We start from the raw sequence: 18,127 nt of genomic DNA on the forward strand, positions 1-18,127 counted from the left end.
ATATTTTTCATCTCACAAATAATACTCTAAAGTGGTAAAAAAAATATGAAACGGAGGTACATTAACATTCGACATTTATCCATGGATATAAAAAGGTTCTAATAACAAGTTTACATTTCATTTCATGACCTTATAAAAATATTTATCCATAATAGATTTCATGTTATATTTAGTAATTGCACAAATCCATAACACAATTCCTTCATTTAATTCATCCAATCCCATACCTCATAATCAATACAATTAATATCTACAAACCAAAATGAGATTATTTTAATATTTCATCTGTTTCTAAATAATTGACACATTTAACTTGACACAGAAGTCAATCCACTAGTTTGACCTTAGATATATATTATTAAATGTTAGTAAAAAAAGTATAAAATAATTTGATATTACGTAGTATGAAACTTTATGTTAATATTTATTTAACAACTATTTCATGATAAAATTTATTTATTGTATGTTATTTAAAAAAATAGTTAAAATAGTTATATAAATAATTAAAAAAAAAGTCAAATATGACAATTATTTAGAAACAGCGAGTGTAGGAACTTCATAAGTCATTTCAATTCATAATACATTTATACATCTTGAACATTTTTTTACACATCCTGAACATGAAGCATTGAGGAACCGAAGAACTGATTCTCCAGGCCACACGAATAGGTTTCATAATAATATACTTTTTTTTTAGCAATGTACATATCCTAAAGAATAGGTTTCGAGGTATGTTAAGGTATTCATTTTCTGTAATTTACGATGTTCTCTTTTCTGCATATCTTCGCATGGTAGTTCTCTGAACTCAGCTGTATCTTGCCCCCAATGAATCTAAAGAAGAAGCGCGTATTTATTCTTTAATGTCCCATTTTATATCATCTTTGAAGGGCCCAGATTCACGCAATACCTTCATCACAAGCATCATCTGAGGAATAATCAACAGATCATTAAACCCAGAACATAAATAAGATGATTTCGTTTGGTTGTGGCCATCAATTCTTGTATCTAATAACATAATAAAATTACTACATCCGTTTCATAATAATCGCAATACTTAAACTATATTTTTTTACAATTATAAAAAAAACATTTGTTAGCATGTAAAATATTTTTTGAGCACTGTAGGTATATTTTCATTACGTCAACCTTCTATAATTCTTTCTAATATAGAATTACAAATATTACTGGTCAAAGTTGTACCTTGACATATTTATCAGTCAAAATGTAATGAAAATATCATAATGTTGTGATTATTATTAAACGGAGAAAATATCATTTAAAACCATCAACCCACATTTACCGTTCTACTATTTTTTTATTCTCAGCCTCTTTACTTGGGGGGGGGGGGGGGGGGGCACTTGGTTCAACTCATTCTAAACTCATGCTCCCTCAATATTCTTTTTTTGGCGCCATGGACCCACTTTATGTGAGATTTATTAGTCAAATGGGGCTATAAAAGAGGGATGGAGGGAGTGCTTCATACCTTTACTTAAACCAAATACACCCTTTAAGTACTTGATGGTAAGCAATGGATTACAAAACCCTTCACCCAACCAAGAATACCATAGTAGACTTCTCCAATATGCTCATGGCCAAATTTGCTAAAGGAATACCGGGTACTTTTTTTCAACCATAGTTATTGTGGATAGTTTTAAAAGACAACTCACAGATTAACATTGTTTTAAATCTAATACAGTAACTTTTTTTAAAGATGTTACAACCAATAAATCCTGTAAGAAAATACAGAAACTATGTACACTCCTATCCTCCAAAAGGTAGAAGATAACTTAAATGTTTGGATGGAGAAAATTGGAAGGAAGTGAAGAAAAAAGAAGGGATTTATCCACCCTTTGGATAAAATTTGGTAGGAGGGAAGGGAAGGAAAATGGAAGGATTCATTTTTCCTCCCTCTTTAATAAACTAAATCCTTCCAATGTTGGAAAGATAAAAAGAAAATGTAACCTTATGTTCTCCCTCGTACCTGCCTTCCTTTCCTCCCCTTTTCTTTTTCTTCCCTCCCTTCCCTTTCCCTTTCACTTTTCCATCCAAACCAGTGACAAGGTAATTGGAAGAATATGACCATCCATGGGCTTAATCATGGTTTAAAAAAAAAAGATAGGTAATGATATAGGCTGAGAATAAATGATGCAAGAGTAGCTTTCACATCCAATTTAAACTCCGAGGAACACTTTGTTAACCCACTAACAAAAATGAACCGGTGAAAACTTAAGCTGAGATAAATATATTAAATGTGATAATACCTGGTCTGTTTCCCGCACAAGAAAATCTTTGATAGCTTTTCGAAACTCTTCATCAACAATATAATGGCAGCTGTAAGTTGTTACAGGTAGGTATCCCTGCTGGATTTTGTGCTCACCCTGAGCTCCTGCTTCCACCTTGTCCAAATTGAATTCAATAGCAGCTTCTATTGCCTACAATACCAACAATGTTATGGACAGACTAATTTTAATTACTGAACAAAATGATAGCAACATTATCAATAAGGTTAAATAAAAAAAAGTATAAATCCAATGGTGGCTTAATAAAAAGCGGCTCAACAATTTATTAGATTTATATCTGAACAGTCTAGCAGGCCAATGTAATCAGCCATTGATTGTACAAGTTAAGTTTCATGAAAGAGCAGAAAATTTCCATGCATTGACATCTCTTAGGTATAAGTGATACCATTAACAGCTTCAAGATTTTCTAATGTATTCCCGCTATTGATCCCTATTACAGTAACAAAATCAAATCAATTTCCTTTTCCAACCGTCCCAGATTATTTTTTACACTTCAAATTAGTTTGAAAAAAATCTCAATATCAGTGTGATGAACCTGGTTGGTGGGGCCACCAAATCAGCCACCTATGCAAGTTTACACACAAAGGAGGAGGCACCTTGAGAAACAAGACAAAAAAGGAGCAGCAGCCAACACTAAGTGACAAAGTAGTTTACTGAAGCACTATGACACTATGGATTGCGCCGACACAAAATGTAGGACTGCTTTTGAGTAGAATGTTTGTAATATTAAAATGATAGGGAATTGTAGTAGGATGTTATGTAAATTTTGATGAGAAAACTTTGAGAGAGTTGCAGCTTAAAGCTACGATAGGAGACTGATAGCCTAAAGCTATCCACCATTTGTATCCCCTGTTTCATTGCAATTCCAGAAAATGAAGCTACAAGTATCAATAACTATATACTAAAAAACACACCAGCAATGACACGTGTCATATTCCGGTGCGTCTTTAGTTTTTTTTTTTTTGAAAAAAAAAAATCTATTTAAAAGATTTGATATATCTTTCCATACAAAAAAAAAAAAAAAAAAAAAAAAAAAAAAAAAAAAAATTAAATCTTAACACTATTTGTGACTTATGGACTATTTTTGTAAGAAAGAAATATTTTTTACTACGTTTATCACAACAAGATTATAGAAGAATCTACATGCTTAAACAATGAAATGCGAATATCAAACCAATTAATACTCTATAAGTAAATATGGATACTTCAATACTACTTACCAAGAACGACACATATGAATTATAATTAGTAGATTTTTTCCTGCGATTTTTATTGTTTTCCAACATTCAATAAATATGAACATTACATACGAAAGTAAAAAAAAAAAATAAAAAAAAATAAATAAAAAACTTATATGGTATAAATAATGTGAATTTAAAAAATAGTTATTGAATATTACCGTGCATGCCTACATGGCACGGAATCTAACCTAGTTTCAATAAAAAGAAGTTAAGGTTCCACATTCTAAGAAACAATCCTCACTATCGACTATTGACTTTGTGTGCTATGCATAAATTTATTTTCCACAAATTGTATGTTTTGCAATACTGTAAAGTCTATTAAAGAAACATATGATGAATGTCATTGATTAACAAGGTTCATGGAGGTGTAATTCAAATTAAGCATTTCATCAAATGACAATACAATATATAACAAAGTTGCTTCTTTGATGTTGCTTGCTGCTGACACACTTTGCTTCGGTTGGTTGGTGACAATGTGACACGTAAATTTTAGCTTCTTAGATACTTTTAGTCTTAAAGCTATTATGAGTGTTGAACATATATTATATAACAAAGATGATAATGAAAAGTCTAGGTTACGATTCCATTGGAGGAGGTAGATAAAACTCATGGGATTAATATATTTTACATTCTTGCAAGCTCTCTTCACTCATTTATGATGATAAGAGATGTCGATACTAAAAAAATTCACAACTTCATTGTTGGGAAAATGGGTGTTTAAAAGGGTCATGGGCGCATCACATTACTATATATCTTAATTCCTTCTACAATGTGGTGCATGGGCTCATCACATTACTATTATTTCTTGTGCAGGGCACAGAGAGCTAGCATTAACTCTAGTTAGCAAGAGGAAAAATGTAATAAACCTCTTCATTGTTTAGCTCACTTGTTGAACCAAGGCAAACTCATGTTACGTCTTTTACTAATACATGCCCTCAATTTGTATCTATATTTGTATTGTCTAAAGAATCATTCACATATAGACGATCTTGTGGCTTTTGAAAGTTTATAGTGATCGATGGTTCATATGACTTCTTTAGAGTACGTCTCAAAATGATTAAAATTCTTGTAAAAGAAATGCTTACTAAACTAGCTTAGTTTGGGATGAATATGGTGAGATTTCCCCTTCTTTTTCTTTTAAAAAAGTAAAGGCAAATAAAACTATGTTTGAGGACAGGAAGAGGATACACATCACAAGAGTTAGTGCTTACTTGAAAAGCACGGGATTCGCAGACAGTTTGCGTGCTCTTATACTACACAGCAGAACGAAGTCGCAGAGAAGAAGAGTCGACATCTTATCTTAGCGAAACTGCATGATGAATGCGAAGAATATGGAGCCAGCTGAATGCATGATGACCGAAGCCCATGTCATCAACAGATTGCCTCAAGCGAAACTTGGCTTTCTCTCGCCATACTAGGTTTTGTACAAGAGAAAGCCGACTTTTTCACATTTCATAGTATATGGGGGCGTTTGCTATGTCTTTGTGCCCGACCAGTTGAGGACAAAGTTGGAAAAAAGGGTCTTTAGTCCTTACTTATTCAAGTAAGTGAATAGGAATTACCTTGTAGTCAGAAAGAAGAAAGCCAAACAAGCCGTTTCACCCCTTACTAGAAAGCGTCCCGCGAGGATGCCCTCCATTACACTAGCCTTAAGCTAATGGCAGACATAAGAAAGCATTAGTCTAATAGCAGAAAAGTCATAAAGCTAAGGTCTTCTCCTGTCCTCAATTTTATTAGTCGTTGTCTCCACTAGCTGTAGAGCGAAGCAAGGCATTCCAGCTAAAAGCAGCAGCAACTAGAGCATCCTGTCTGAAGGCCGAGGACAAGAAAGCAAGTCTGCTAGTCTGAAAGGGCTAGCTAAGACAGGCAGCTAGGCGGAAGGCAAGGAAGGCTAGTCCGACAGCCGCTGGCTGTGAACGAAGAAAAGTCAACTAGCAATGCCAGCTTCTAAAAGATTATGATTTGAATCAATATTTCCTTCCAAGGCCAGTTCTTCTGGAGTTCCATTGCATTAATGAATCCGGCTGGAAAGAAAGACCTACACCTACTATCGCTTACAGCGCCTTCTTCATTTTTATTTCATAAAAAAAGTAAGCATGGGTTCCAAACCTTTTGATATGCGGTCTTGCTATTCTTTGTTTGTCTTGTGCCTGCGCTATCAAGTCACGTGCCTAGGTTCCAAAGAATGAATCTTTGAATACGGTAGAGGAGCGAAAGTAGCCGGCGACAGTGTAAAGCTATAAGGTGTGAGCTTTGCTCACACACACCGGCTGATAGAGGGCAAGATCACATTCACTTGCTTGTCGCCCGGCTCCATAGTAAAAAAAAAAAGTAAAAAGTAGGCCCGCTCCCATAACCCCACGGGAGGGTAAGGAATCCAATTAAGGATGGATGATTACGCTTCTTCACCTTTGACGCCTCCATTTGAAAGCAGGTTCCGTAAGTCCAAGCCTAAACAAGGCAAGCCAAAAAGATGATTTTCTTTTCCCTCACATCGGATGTTGTCCTTTATGGGTGCTTTCTCTTGATATAAGCAGATCAAGAGGGCCGAAGAAGACCGAGAGAAAATAGCGTTTATCACCATATTAGGTAGGAGGGCACATTCTGTTACAAGGTGATGCCGTTTGGTCTAAAGAATGCCAGGGCGACGTACCAGCGAGCCATGACTGCGCTCTTTCATGATATGATGAACAGGCAAGGAACTTGTGGGCTTTGATGCTTACTTTTCTTTTTTGAAAAAAAAAGGTAGTTTAAACTCACTTACTTGATAGAGTATGGTAATTCCTATTTGCTTACTTGGGTATGGAAGCTTAATAAAGGAATTTTTTTCCATGGGCGGCGGGAGGGGAAGCTAAAGTAAGCGACTCAGAAAGGTCAGGTGGTTTTACGTTTTACATCTCAGATTGCACATGTAGTCCAAGTGGCAAGGCATTGGTTTTTGGAGTGGAACAAGTGCCTTAGATACGAAGTCCAATCAAATCAGTGACAATCGTTTGAATGCATTCTCGGAAATCGTCGCACCAGATCGTAACGCGGCATCGTAGCTTCTTGCCTCGCGCCAGCCTCGGTCTTGAAAAGCCGGGTGGAGCTACAAATAGGAGGATGGAAAGGGAAGGGACCAAGCTCAAAGTCAGAGGCGAGTTGAGAGACAAAAGCTTGGATGTTGTGATTCCGCCTTTCCAACAGCGAGTGAAACTCCGTGAATGAGCAGAACAGAAAGGGTGTTTAAACCGGGAGTTGAGTAAACCTTCGTCAGGAAGGTTCTCTTTGAGGAATCGCCATTCTTCACTCAAAAAAATTCAGAAGACCTTTGTTCCCCTTTTTGCCTTTTTTATAGCTCGAGACAAGTACAAAGAAGATCAAAACCGGGCAACCCCTTTTAGTCAAGCCTAGTTGAAATGCCAGTCAGGAAAGCTCTCGGAAGGTTAGGAAGGTCAGGCCAAGCTGGCTGACCCTTCCTTGCTTTCAATCTGTCTTGTGCCACTCTAGCTTTCACTCAAGCCATTCTATTCTTTGAAATTTCACTTCTTATCTCGAGCCGAAAATGGAGTATTCCTTGCCTAGAACCCACACCCGTGGAAATAACGATTAACAAAAGATTTTTTCGATGCGAAGAATAGTCCCGCTCCTATAAAAATTATCCACTAAGTCCACGCTTTGAATAGCCTTAGTTTCTAGTAAAAAAGATCCCTCTTTATAATGAAGTTTTAAATAACTCATTGATAGTGGGCATCAAGTGAATGAAAGGGGGACGCCAAAAAGGGAAGGTCGGACACAAAGGAGCGTCTTCAATAAGACCAAGGGCAGTGAGGGCGATCGAAGTGAGAAAAGATGGCATATTTCAAACCAGGAGTTCTTTTTTCACTTTCGAGCGTGATGTAGCTATATGTTATATTAAGCCCATCCATCCGATTCGACATCCTATTGTTTACTTGTGGACTATTCTTGTGTAAGTCATTTTTAGTTTTTGACAAGCGTTTTTTTTTATTTTTTATCCCCTGGTTTTATAGGTCAAAATTTCCCTATTTATGTTAACATATTTGTGCTACATACTTCTTCCGTCTTCTTTAATTTACTCTTTAAGTGGCGTGCCATGGGACTATAGGTCAAGTAAATAATAGAAACGGAGGAAGTAAATACCAACGAATTATGCAACCATTAACTCTTGGCGACAAAAGTGCCTGGTCAAAATATTCTTCACTATCAGGATTATCAGGTTTTAAAATCTTGACAAAAGGATACACCACAAGTGCATTGCCAGAATACTAAAAACTAAGTGGATGACACAGTGATTCTACTATTAGAAAAGAGCTAAGGCAAGCTGAAGAATCAACATTATACTACAAATATGATAAATTGATTACAGGCCTACAATGGAATAAGTATAACATTAACAGGAACATGGGTGGACTTAAACACAAGGGTTCAACGAGGAAGAAATAGATAAACAGAAGAGGAAAAAAAAAAAGGATTCTGAACCGTCCTTAGAGGTCTATGTAATAACAGAACAAATTTCAGTAGCACCGGTAGAAAAGCTGAAAAGGGTAGCATACTCCCCAGACAGAGTAAAAATTAAAAATGACTCGGAAAAAAGTGGCATATTCCCCATTAAGAGTAAAAATTGGAAGTGACTCAGAAAAGGTTGGCATACTCCCATCAACAACAAATCCTAATGCTTGTACAACTAACACATGTATAAGAAAGTAGTAACAGACAAAGATAGTACAATAAAAATTCTTAAATTAACATATATCATTCCTGTAATAGTCTCTACAATGATAATGCACTGATTGGAAGGAGCTGGATGGTTAAAGAAATTCATGCAAAGACTCAGAATCACTATATCACATTATGTCTTTACCTTTGACAAAATTTGAACTTTGATATGGAAAAAAAAAATGCAACCTACAGGATCAATTTCGAAGGGAAATATCACATATTCACATGCCAAGTTAAGTTAAGCAAACCTGGTAGTAACATGCTTCGAAATGCAAACTTGGATAATAAGATTCTGGAAGACAACCCCATAGGCGTCCATATATGGTACCACCACCAATAAGATAGAGCCCCAGCAACAAGCTCATTCTGTTCTTCAGCAGTAACTAGAAGCACTTGATCTCCCATTTTTGATGCCATGTTGTGAAAAAAATCCCTTGTCAAGTAAGGAGTACCCCACCTACATATTAAGTGTAGCATAAAGATGACTTTTCTCCTTATTTGAAGTATAATATTAAATGACTTAAAAGTTAAACCTGCACAAAGTTATTTTAAATAGAAAAGCAATTCCTGTAGGAAAAATGCAAGGCCATGAACTCTACTTGTTGTCAGTAGTATTCTTGTAGAATTGATAGAAGGTGTCCCAGTGTTTTGCCTGAAAAATGCAGATTTCAAAATCAGATAAAGTAACTTAAAGCAACCTGCAATAACAGCAAAGGAGAATATATTAGTTATTGCATGCATGGCATGATAAAACTTAAATGCTACCACAATAGTTGAGTGTCCTAGTTTTCTGGAAAATTAACACTTATCTCCCTCCATTCATTGACACTTTGACGGAATAAAGCCATAGTAAGGATTCATGAATTAGAAAATAACCCAAAAAAAAAAAAAAAATTCATCAGGTCCCACCATGATGATGTTTTCAGCTTTTGAAGAGCCCAAAAAAAAATCTAATGAAGAGGACAAACAGAGATAAATAGTGGCTGAAAGTTCCATACTTCTAAGGCTTTTTTTACCTCACTCATGTGCACCCAGGAGAATTTTTTAATAAGAAACCACCCATCCTAAGGCCAAGTTATGCATGCTTAAATTGACAACCTAGGTTGCACGAGAACGGGTACTGATACGGGTACGAAATGGATGCGTAAAAACATCAACCCCAAAAAAGGGGACACGGGTACGTGATGTTAAAATTCATATACATGACCTATACTTAAAATCATAAGTGGAAATATAACAAAATTATCAAATTAATCAGCATAAAATACTTGCCTAATTGACTTGTTTTTCCTCTCTAGTTCTATATTACCATTTGATCCCCTCATTAGATCACACTATATCATATTAACAATATCATAATACTCTTAGTTCACATATAACAACGTGCTTATATGAAGACACCCCTATTTTAACTATTACCTTATTTACTTAAAATAGCTTAGTTTATTAAAAATAATCTTGTAAAGACAATTTACCTCTAATTGGGATGTTACATTAAAAGGTCAAAATAAAGCTCAATGGAACAAATTCTGATTTAGGCTTTGTTCTCTCCACCCATTCTTATTACTTGTTCAAGTAAAAAACAGACCATATTAGAAAATTTTAGACATGGTATAAAAATGCAGCTGTTACGTCGCAAACCGGCCGGTTTGTAACGGATTTTGAACATACCGATCCGATATTTCCCGTTTTAGCACGGCGTTTTCCAAAAGGCCGAGATTTCGGTCGATACACTCGATACGAAATGAATCTCGGCCGCATCGACGTTGTTGACTTAAAATTTGGTTATTTTCCATAAGAATTATTCACTTTATAGACTAAAAGAAAGGGAAAAAAGAATATAAATGGAGAGACTCCATTAAAACCGACGAGTTTCTTAAATCAGAACCAAGGAAACAGTGAGAAAGTAATAAGTGGGACAGCTGTAAAGAGGTTTTCACGCGTAATTTGAAGTAAATAGTACAGAGTAATGGGAATGAGTTTGGTAGGCTTTATTAATTTTATCTATACTATGTATTAAAAGGCGTTCCTTTTAAAGGAACGATGCCACGTGGCATTCTTCAAATTATGTGTGCTATATCACAATGTCACGTCATCATCCAAAGTATATGCACCACGTAAGCTAGCCACTTCATTTAACAAAATAAAAATAAAATATGCTTTGAACAAGATTTGAACCCATAACCTCCAATACATGTAGGTAATACATTTACCATATCAACCAACTATTATTAATGCTTCAAGTTTCATATAATATTATATATCCCTTTTATTTATTAAGTAAAATGGAGGTAATATAATTCATCTATTTTTCACAAGAATAGAATATAAATACATATGATGTAAAAAAAAAAGTGACATCTGAGGCAACGCTCGAACCACCACTGCACACACTAACTATACAAATAGTTGAACATAATTGCTAAATTAAAGCAAGAAGTATACAAACTAGCAACCCGGGGTACACTCTAGTTGTATAGTAATAAGTTGGTGGGACAATAGTGGGCCAATGGTCACTTGCTATAAGCCTATGACAGGTGGCCTTTTATGTTATTTGTTTTTAATAAATTGTTGTCACTGGGTAAATAATAGGCAAAACAAGCTTTGGAGTAATGCGGACGTATGTTTTATGGTTTAAAGGTCATAAAGTGTAATAATTCAATTTAAAGCCCATATAAAAATAATTAAAAAATCCTAAATTATTATTTAGATTAATAAATTTTAAATAAATTTCTACCGCTACAACCGCGAGCCGATCCACGATCAACGCATCAGTACCACCGTTACCGTGATACCGCGACCGTTCCCCCAATCGCGACCAAAACTCTCGACATAATAACAATCCACCACCACCCACTTTCTGCCACCCCTGAGGTGAGCACACCGCCGCCGCCGTAAACCACCATAGAAGCACCTCTGTTCGATTCATAGACCCGAACCCAAACCTCATTCGAGCCTTCTCATACTCCCCTTTTTCATTCCTCCTCTTCATCCTCAACACCCTTGACCACTCTCTCACCGCAAATCACTCTAACACCGCCGTGACTGGCTTTACACCCACGTCGTCCCTTTCTACCTCGCCGACACCTTTCTCGCCTATTGCAACATCCATGTTGCGCTTCACGAAGGGACGGGAATGGGTTTGGGAATTGGGTTTAGGGATTGGGGGTTGGTTTAGGGACGGGAATGAGGAAAGGGAGGTGAGGGGATGGGGTAGCCGACAACAAAGGAGGGAGGAGATAGACAGCCACCAGCCGCTGGATGGGGGAGGGGGTTGGTAGTGGGTGGTGGCTGGGATTTTTCATTATTTTTTTTTTTTTTTAGTTTTTATTTTGTTTTATTTATTTTGATGTAATAATTTAATTGTAAATTGAATTTTTTTTTTAAATAATCAATCAAAAAAATCTTTATTATTTTTTTTTAAAAAAAAAGACCAATCACGTAATGACACGTGTCATACTTTACCTTGACAACTAAGTTTGGTCAGTTGTGAAGTTGTTACGGTTGTTAGGAAACTATAACAGAATAGTAATTAGTTAGATTACTTCCTGATAATCAAACTATAAATAAGCTAGCTTGTATATTGTATTGATCATCCAATCATTAATACAATCTTCTTTCTCTCTCTTATCCTTCTCTCTAATCTTTCTCTCTCTCCTACCTTCCCTGTTTTCTAATGTTAGTTACAGTTGAGCAAAGCTCCTGCAACATTGGTATCAGAGTCATTTCTGCTGCCACTCTACCCTTTTCACCATTGTTGAAGAAACACAGAAGCTCAGCTCATGCACTTAAGGTGCTTGTTGAAATGCTTGAGTGAGTTTTCAAGAATTAAACCCAGAAATTTTTCTCAAAATTGTTCAAGGCCTAGTTCGTTTCATTGTAAAGAATTGCAGTTCTGGCTCCTGCAATGTCTAAGAAAGTGACTGCAATGGAGGAACAATTACAGTTGCAAGAACAAAGGTGGGAAACTCAACAATCTCATAACAAGATGCTGGAAGAATCTATTCAGAAGATGATGCAGTCATTCAATGAGATGAATGAGAAATTGAAGATAGCTGAATTGAAGAGGAATTCTGCAAAGTCTCCAAGAAGGTTAGAATCTCCCAAATCTTTTGATGATGGATTCAATCCAACCAGAATCCAAGGGTATGTTCCTAAACTCGAATTTCCTAAGTCTAATGGAACAAATCCAAGAATGTGGATTAAGAAGTGTAACAAGTACTTTAGTTTGTGTAAAATTGTTGATCAGAAAGTTGATTTGGCTTGTTTGAATATGATAGACAAAGCTGAAAATTGGGTTTCTAGCTATTTGGCTATGAGAAAAAATGTTGATTGGCCTGAGTTTATAATTGATTTGTCGGCAAGATTTCGGGATGAAAGTGGAGTAAATGTAGTAGAGAAATTTAATAAGCTTCAGCAAAATGGTTCCATTGAAGAATATATTGATGATTTTGAAAATATGAAATCCCTGATGTTGCAACAAAATCATGTGTTACCTGATTCATACTTTCTTGATAGTTTCATTGGTGGACTAAAGGCTAGTGTGAAACCTTTTGTGAGAGCTTTTAAGCCACATTTAGTTGCTGATGCTATTGAATATGCTAGATTACAGGAGGAATCTTTGAGCATTAATCAAAATAAGCCATACAAATCTTCTCCTGCAGCTTTTGTTTCTCCCAAAACTCAAAATTATGTAGCGCCATCCAACCCCTGCTAACAATCAAAACACATATAAAAGACCCTACAAATATATTCCTGCTGATGTGAGGCAAGAAAAGATACCTAAGGGTTTATGCTACTATTGAGATCAGCCTTATGATAGAAATCATAAGTGTAATTTCAAGGAGCCTCAACTTTTACCGTTGAGATTCCCGAGTGTGACGGGTTTTCTGATGATTCCAGTGAAGATGATGAGTTTGATGAGAATAATTCTCTTAAAGAAGCTGCTGTAGTGTTGACGGAACCTTTTATTTCGGTCAATGCTCTTTCCAGTAACCAAAATTTTCATACCCTGAGAATTAAAGGCCTGGTACAGGGTAAGCCTCTGCATGTTCTCATTGTTTCTAGAAGTACTCACAACTTCTTGGATCTATCTTTAGCTCAAAAGTTAGGATGTAATTTGCCGTCCATGTCTCCTGTTGCAGATGGTAATTATATAGCTTGTCAGCACAAGTGTGATGGGTTTAAGTGGGAGATGCAAGGTGAGTATTTTAGCACAGATGTAATGTTGATTTCTTTGGGGAGTTGCGATATGATGTTAGGGATTCAGTGGTTGACTACTTTACGTCCAATTAATTGGGACTTTAAGAAGCTATTAATAGAGTTTTCTCTAGGGAATAAGAAGTTGAAGCTTAAGGGTATCCCTCTTGCAAAATTGAGAGTAGTGGAGGGAACACCATCGGATAAACTTCTGCAATATGCTGCTCAGTTATGTCTTTTACAAGTCAGAGCTACTTCAGATTCTTCTGTAAAAGAACAAATTAAACTGCAGCATGTCCAGGGTGCAGATCAGATTGAACATCCTAAATTGGTAAAGCTCAAGCAAGATTTTGTCATAGTGGTTGAGGAACCAGCTGAATTACCTCCTTCCAGAGTCATTTTTTATCATAAGATTCCACTTGAAGTTGGTGTTGGTCCTGTAAACATTAGACCATATAGATATTCTTTGAAACAAAGGGATATCATTGAGCAGTTGATCCAAGAAATGATGGAAAGAGGCATTATTCAAAATAGCTCAAGTCCATTTTCTTCTCCTGTGGTGTTGGTGGGAAAGAAAGATGGTACGTGGAGGTTGTGTGTGGATTATAGAGAATTGAATAGAAGAACTGAAAAAGAGAAATTCCCTATTCCTATGATTGAGGAGCTAATTGATGAATTAGTCTGGCAGCAGTGTTTACTAAGCAGTGTTTACTAAGCTTGACCTTAGGGCAGGATATCATCAGTTGAGAGTGCATGATGATGATGTATTCAAGACGGCTTTTAAAACTCATACTGGTCACTATGAATTTCTGACCAATGCTCCTGCCTCTTTTCAGGGATGGATGAATAAATACTGTCTTCAAGCCACTTTTGAGAAAATGTGTCTTAGTTTTTTTTGATGATATATTGGTATATAGTCGGGATTTAATTGAACATTGAAAGCATTTGGCTTTGGTATTTAGTTTGATGCAGCAAAATATGATGTATGCCAAGGCTAGTAAGTGATGCAGCCGACAAGGTAGAGTATTTGGGTCACTTTATCTCTGCTAGAGGTGTTGAAACTGATCCAAAGAAAATATCTGCTATTGCAAGCTGGCCAGTCCCTTCTACAGTCAAAGAGTTGAGGAGCTTCTTAGGACTTTCTGGTTATTATAGAAAATTTGTTCGAAATTATGCTGTCATTAGCAAGGCATTGACAAATATTCTTAAAGAAGGAGCTTTTGTTTGGAGTGAAGAGGCTCAGGAATCTTTTGAAGCTCTCAAATTAGCCTTAACTACTGCTCCTGTTTTGGCTGTTCCAGACTTTGCCGTACCTTTTGTGCTGGAAACCAATGCTTCTAAAGTGGGTATTGGTGCTGTTCTCATGCAAAAAGGTCACCCTCTTGCTTTTATCAGAAGATCCTTGGGTCCAAGCTGGCAGAAATTGTCAGTTTATGAAAAGGAACTGTTAGCTATTGTGTTTGCTGTTAAAAAATGGGAGCAATATCTGATTGCTGGTCATTTTATAATTAGAACAGATCAGAAAAGCTTAAAATGGTTGCTGCAACAAAAGATTTCAGCTCCATTTCAATAGTTTTGGCTATCGAAGTTGATGGGATTTGATCACGAGATTCAATACAAGAGTGGCAAAGAAAATGTAGCTGCAGATGCACTTTCAAGAGTTCAAGGAGCAGAGATGTTATACATGTCAATTTCTGTAGTTTCATCTGATGTGGTAGAATTAATCAAAGCAAGTTACCAGCTAGAACCCAACTTGGTGTCTATTTTGCAGCAATTACAAAGCTGTGAATGGGTTCAAAATTTCAGAATACAAGACCAGATGTTGCGAAGAAAAGACAAGATATTGGTTGGACCAGATGAGAATCTCAGAGGAAAACTTTTGCAATGGTTACATGCCTCACCAGAATCTGGTTACTCAGGGAGGGAAGTAACTCTCAAGAGAATCAAAAGATTATTTTATTAGAAGGGCCTTACTAAGGATGTTAGAAGATTTGTGAGAAAATGTCCAATTTGTCAAACTTTTTAGTATGATAATGCTGCAAAACCAGGGTTGTTACAACCTTTGCCTGTTCCCGAGGAAGTCTGGATGGATATCTCTATGGATTTCATCAGTGGCTTGCCTAAGTCTTTGGGTAAAGAGGTGCTTTTAAGTGGTGCTTTTTGTAGTAGTGGATAGACTGAGAAAGTATGCTCATTTTATTCCTTTACCTCATCCTTTTACAGCAATACAGGTTGCTGAAACTTATTTAGACAAGGTTTTCAAGTTACATGGGTGGCCGAGAAGCATCGTCAGTGACAGGGATGCTATTTTTTTAGCCAATTCTGGAAAGGGTTGTTCTCCTTACATGGTACAGAATTTATGATATCTTCAGCTTACCATCCAGACAGAAGTGGTGAATAGGTGTCTGAAACTTATTTGAGATGCACGTCTGGTATCAAAGCCGACCTTCGTAGTGGTGGCCCACGGAGTTTGTGGCCCATGGAATTGGTGGCCTAGAAGAAGCCAGCCGTGACCAACAAGGACGTCGGTCCTTTAAAGAGGGACGAATGTTATAGGGCTGTCCATTGAAAAGTATAGGACTTGAGTCCCACATCGGTCATATGGGGGGCTGATGTGGGGTTTATATAGGTCAATGGGCTCTCCTCCCCTTGAGCTAGCTTTTGGGGTGGCTCTCCCATTGTCCAATATCAAAAACACCAGATCTCGAAATCCGAAAAGATCTACTTTTACTTTCCGGACTTTTTACCTCACTTCGACCGTTTCTAACTTGATCGTCGGAGGCGGAACTCCGCACAACCGGAGCTTCCGTTATTTTGCAGGCGAAGGGGGTGACACAAAAAACCCCGAAACAGAAAGATTGACTTATTTTGAGCTAGTCATGCAAAAGTTGACTTATTCTTGACAAATTTTCCTTTTTCTTATACATTGATATACAATTAAAGTCAAAGTTTAGTCAAATTAAACAATCAACTCATACCAAACCTTAATTAACTTCATATTGCAGTCATTTTTATCACAAATGCCCCTTTGACTACAGACTAATGAAAGAGTATAAAAGTGATGTAGAAGGGTAAATTTTAATGTGGGTAATGGTAAGATGAGTATTTGGTGTGCTAACACAAAAAAAAGTGTTTAAAAACATACCTAAAAAGGAAATGATGCAATTAATAAACAACTTCTTAAAAATGAATATGGTGCAAATAAAAAAAAATGGAGGAAATATTATTCTTAGATCAAAATGACCGACTTTCATCCCATTCGAAACCTTAAGGTATGGTAGCATGTAAATTGTGGTTTTCTTCAATTTATATGATTTTTCAAAATTCGAACTTGGTTAATGTTGCAAATAGTTATGGATTATGATTTTGGGGTAAAAATCGAGTAAAACCAAGGAGGTGGATGGTATGAAGCTCATGTCGCATTATAGATTACGTTTACTGAGTTTTGGGTTTAAATTCATCATAAGAGGGGTTTTGGATCTCTTTATAATTGAAAATCAAACAAAAAGGGAGGAAAAAAAAAACACGGAAAGTGGGTCCTACGTGGTCGGAATTTGGCCAGAAAATGATCTTAGGTAGAAAAACTTCGCGAATTAAAAAAAAAAAAAAAAAAAAAAAAAAAAAAAAAAAAGAAAGTACTAAAAAAAGTTACAAAGGTAGTAAATCCTATAGAGTAATATTTAAAAGGTTGTTAAAATCAAAACATCCTATATTTTATATCAATTGTAGTCGATTTTTTCAAATTTGTTGTTCATATAATATATTTGTTACATTTCCCAAGTCCCCAAATTAAAAAATAAGAAAATATCCCCACTTTAATTATATCCACAAACACCACAAATAAATCTTTAGAATTTCTTGTATATAAGGATAAGCAAGAGCAAATAACACCTATAATGGAAAATATATAACAATTGCATTGAAACAGTTGTTGCTAACATATAACAAATGTTAGTACCTTTAAGACAAAGATTCAATTTTGAGGACATGGTAAGCATAAGGAGGGAGAAATGGTGGCGCAATGCTTCTATGACAACAGGGACGGATCTAGGGGGGTTCATTGAACCCACAGATTTTTTGAAAGAAAATTATAACTTTTAATTTATTTTTTTTTAAAATAAAAGAAAAAAAAAAGGTTAAAACAAATTTTTGTGAGGTAAATAATCAAATGTGTAAGTTTGGTGTATTGGTAAGGGAGTGATTTATAGAGTGGCGAGGCTCCTCTTAGGTCCTGGGTTCGATTCCAGCCGCCCTCATTTTTTGGTTTTTCTTTTCGAGTTCTTCCGTTCTTCGTGAGTCCTTGTTGGTTGTACTTGTACTGCTTCAAAATAGTGGGTTGTGCATGCATGAGAAGTTAGCTATAATTTAGGAAGTTGTCCATAGTTGGATCAGTAATTTTAGGAGTATTATGTTGGTCATTCTATTGAGTTAGAGAGTCAAATGAATTTAGAAGTTAATGGGTTTGTTAGTGGGTTTAATCATGGCATTATGTTTCCACTTTTTTAGCTTATTATTTGTTGTTTGTTAGCCTATATATATGGCTCTTATATTTCGTGAGTTAAGCATGAAGAAATATTATTGAGTTCCTAATTTTACTTGCTTCATACTTATCTAACATTATTTTTTTTATCCTTTAGTATTAGTTTTATCAGTCCTCTTATTCCTTTA

The 18,127-nt window shown here is 36.0% G+C and overlaps 1 pseudogene across 1 annotated transcript in view; it reads right to left on the bottom strand.

The window, feature by feature from the left end:
* Positions 1-549: 549 nt before the first annotated feature.
* Positions 550-18,127, bottom strand: part of LOC145563901 (uncharacterized) — a 30,598-nt pseudogene continuing 13,020 nt past the window's right edge. The window contains exons 9-12 of the transcript XR_014094667.1: positions 8,860-8,912; positions 8,509-8,717; positions 2,262-2,432; positions 550-925 (exon numbers count right to left, since the gene is read on the bottom strand). The product of XR_014094667.1 is annotated as an uncharacterized LOC145563901 (transcript). The remainder of the gene's footprint in view (positions 926-2,261; positions 2,433-8,508; positions 8,718-8,859; positions 8,913-18,127) is intronic.

Source organism: Chenopodium album, chromosome 10 (assembly GCF_948465745.1).
Source record: "Chenopodium album chromosome 10, dcCheAlbu1.1, whole genome shotgun sequence".
In the NCBI taxonomy this organism is placed as follows: domain Eukaryota; kingdom Viridiplantae; phylum Streptophyta; class Magnoliopsida; order Caryophyllales; family Amaranthaceae; genus Chenopodium; species Chenopodium album.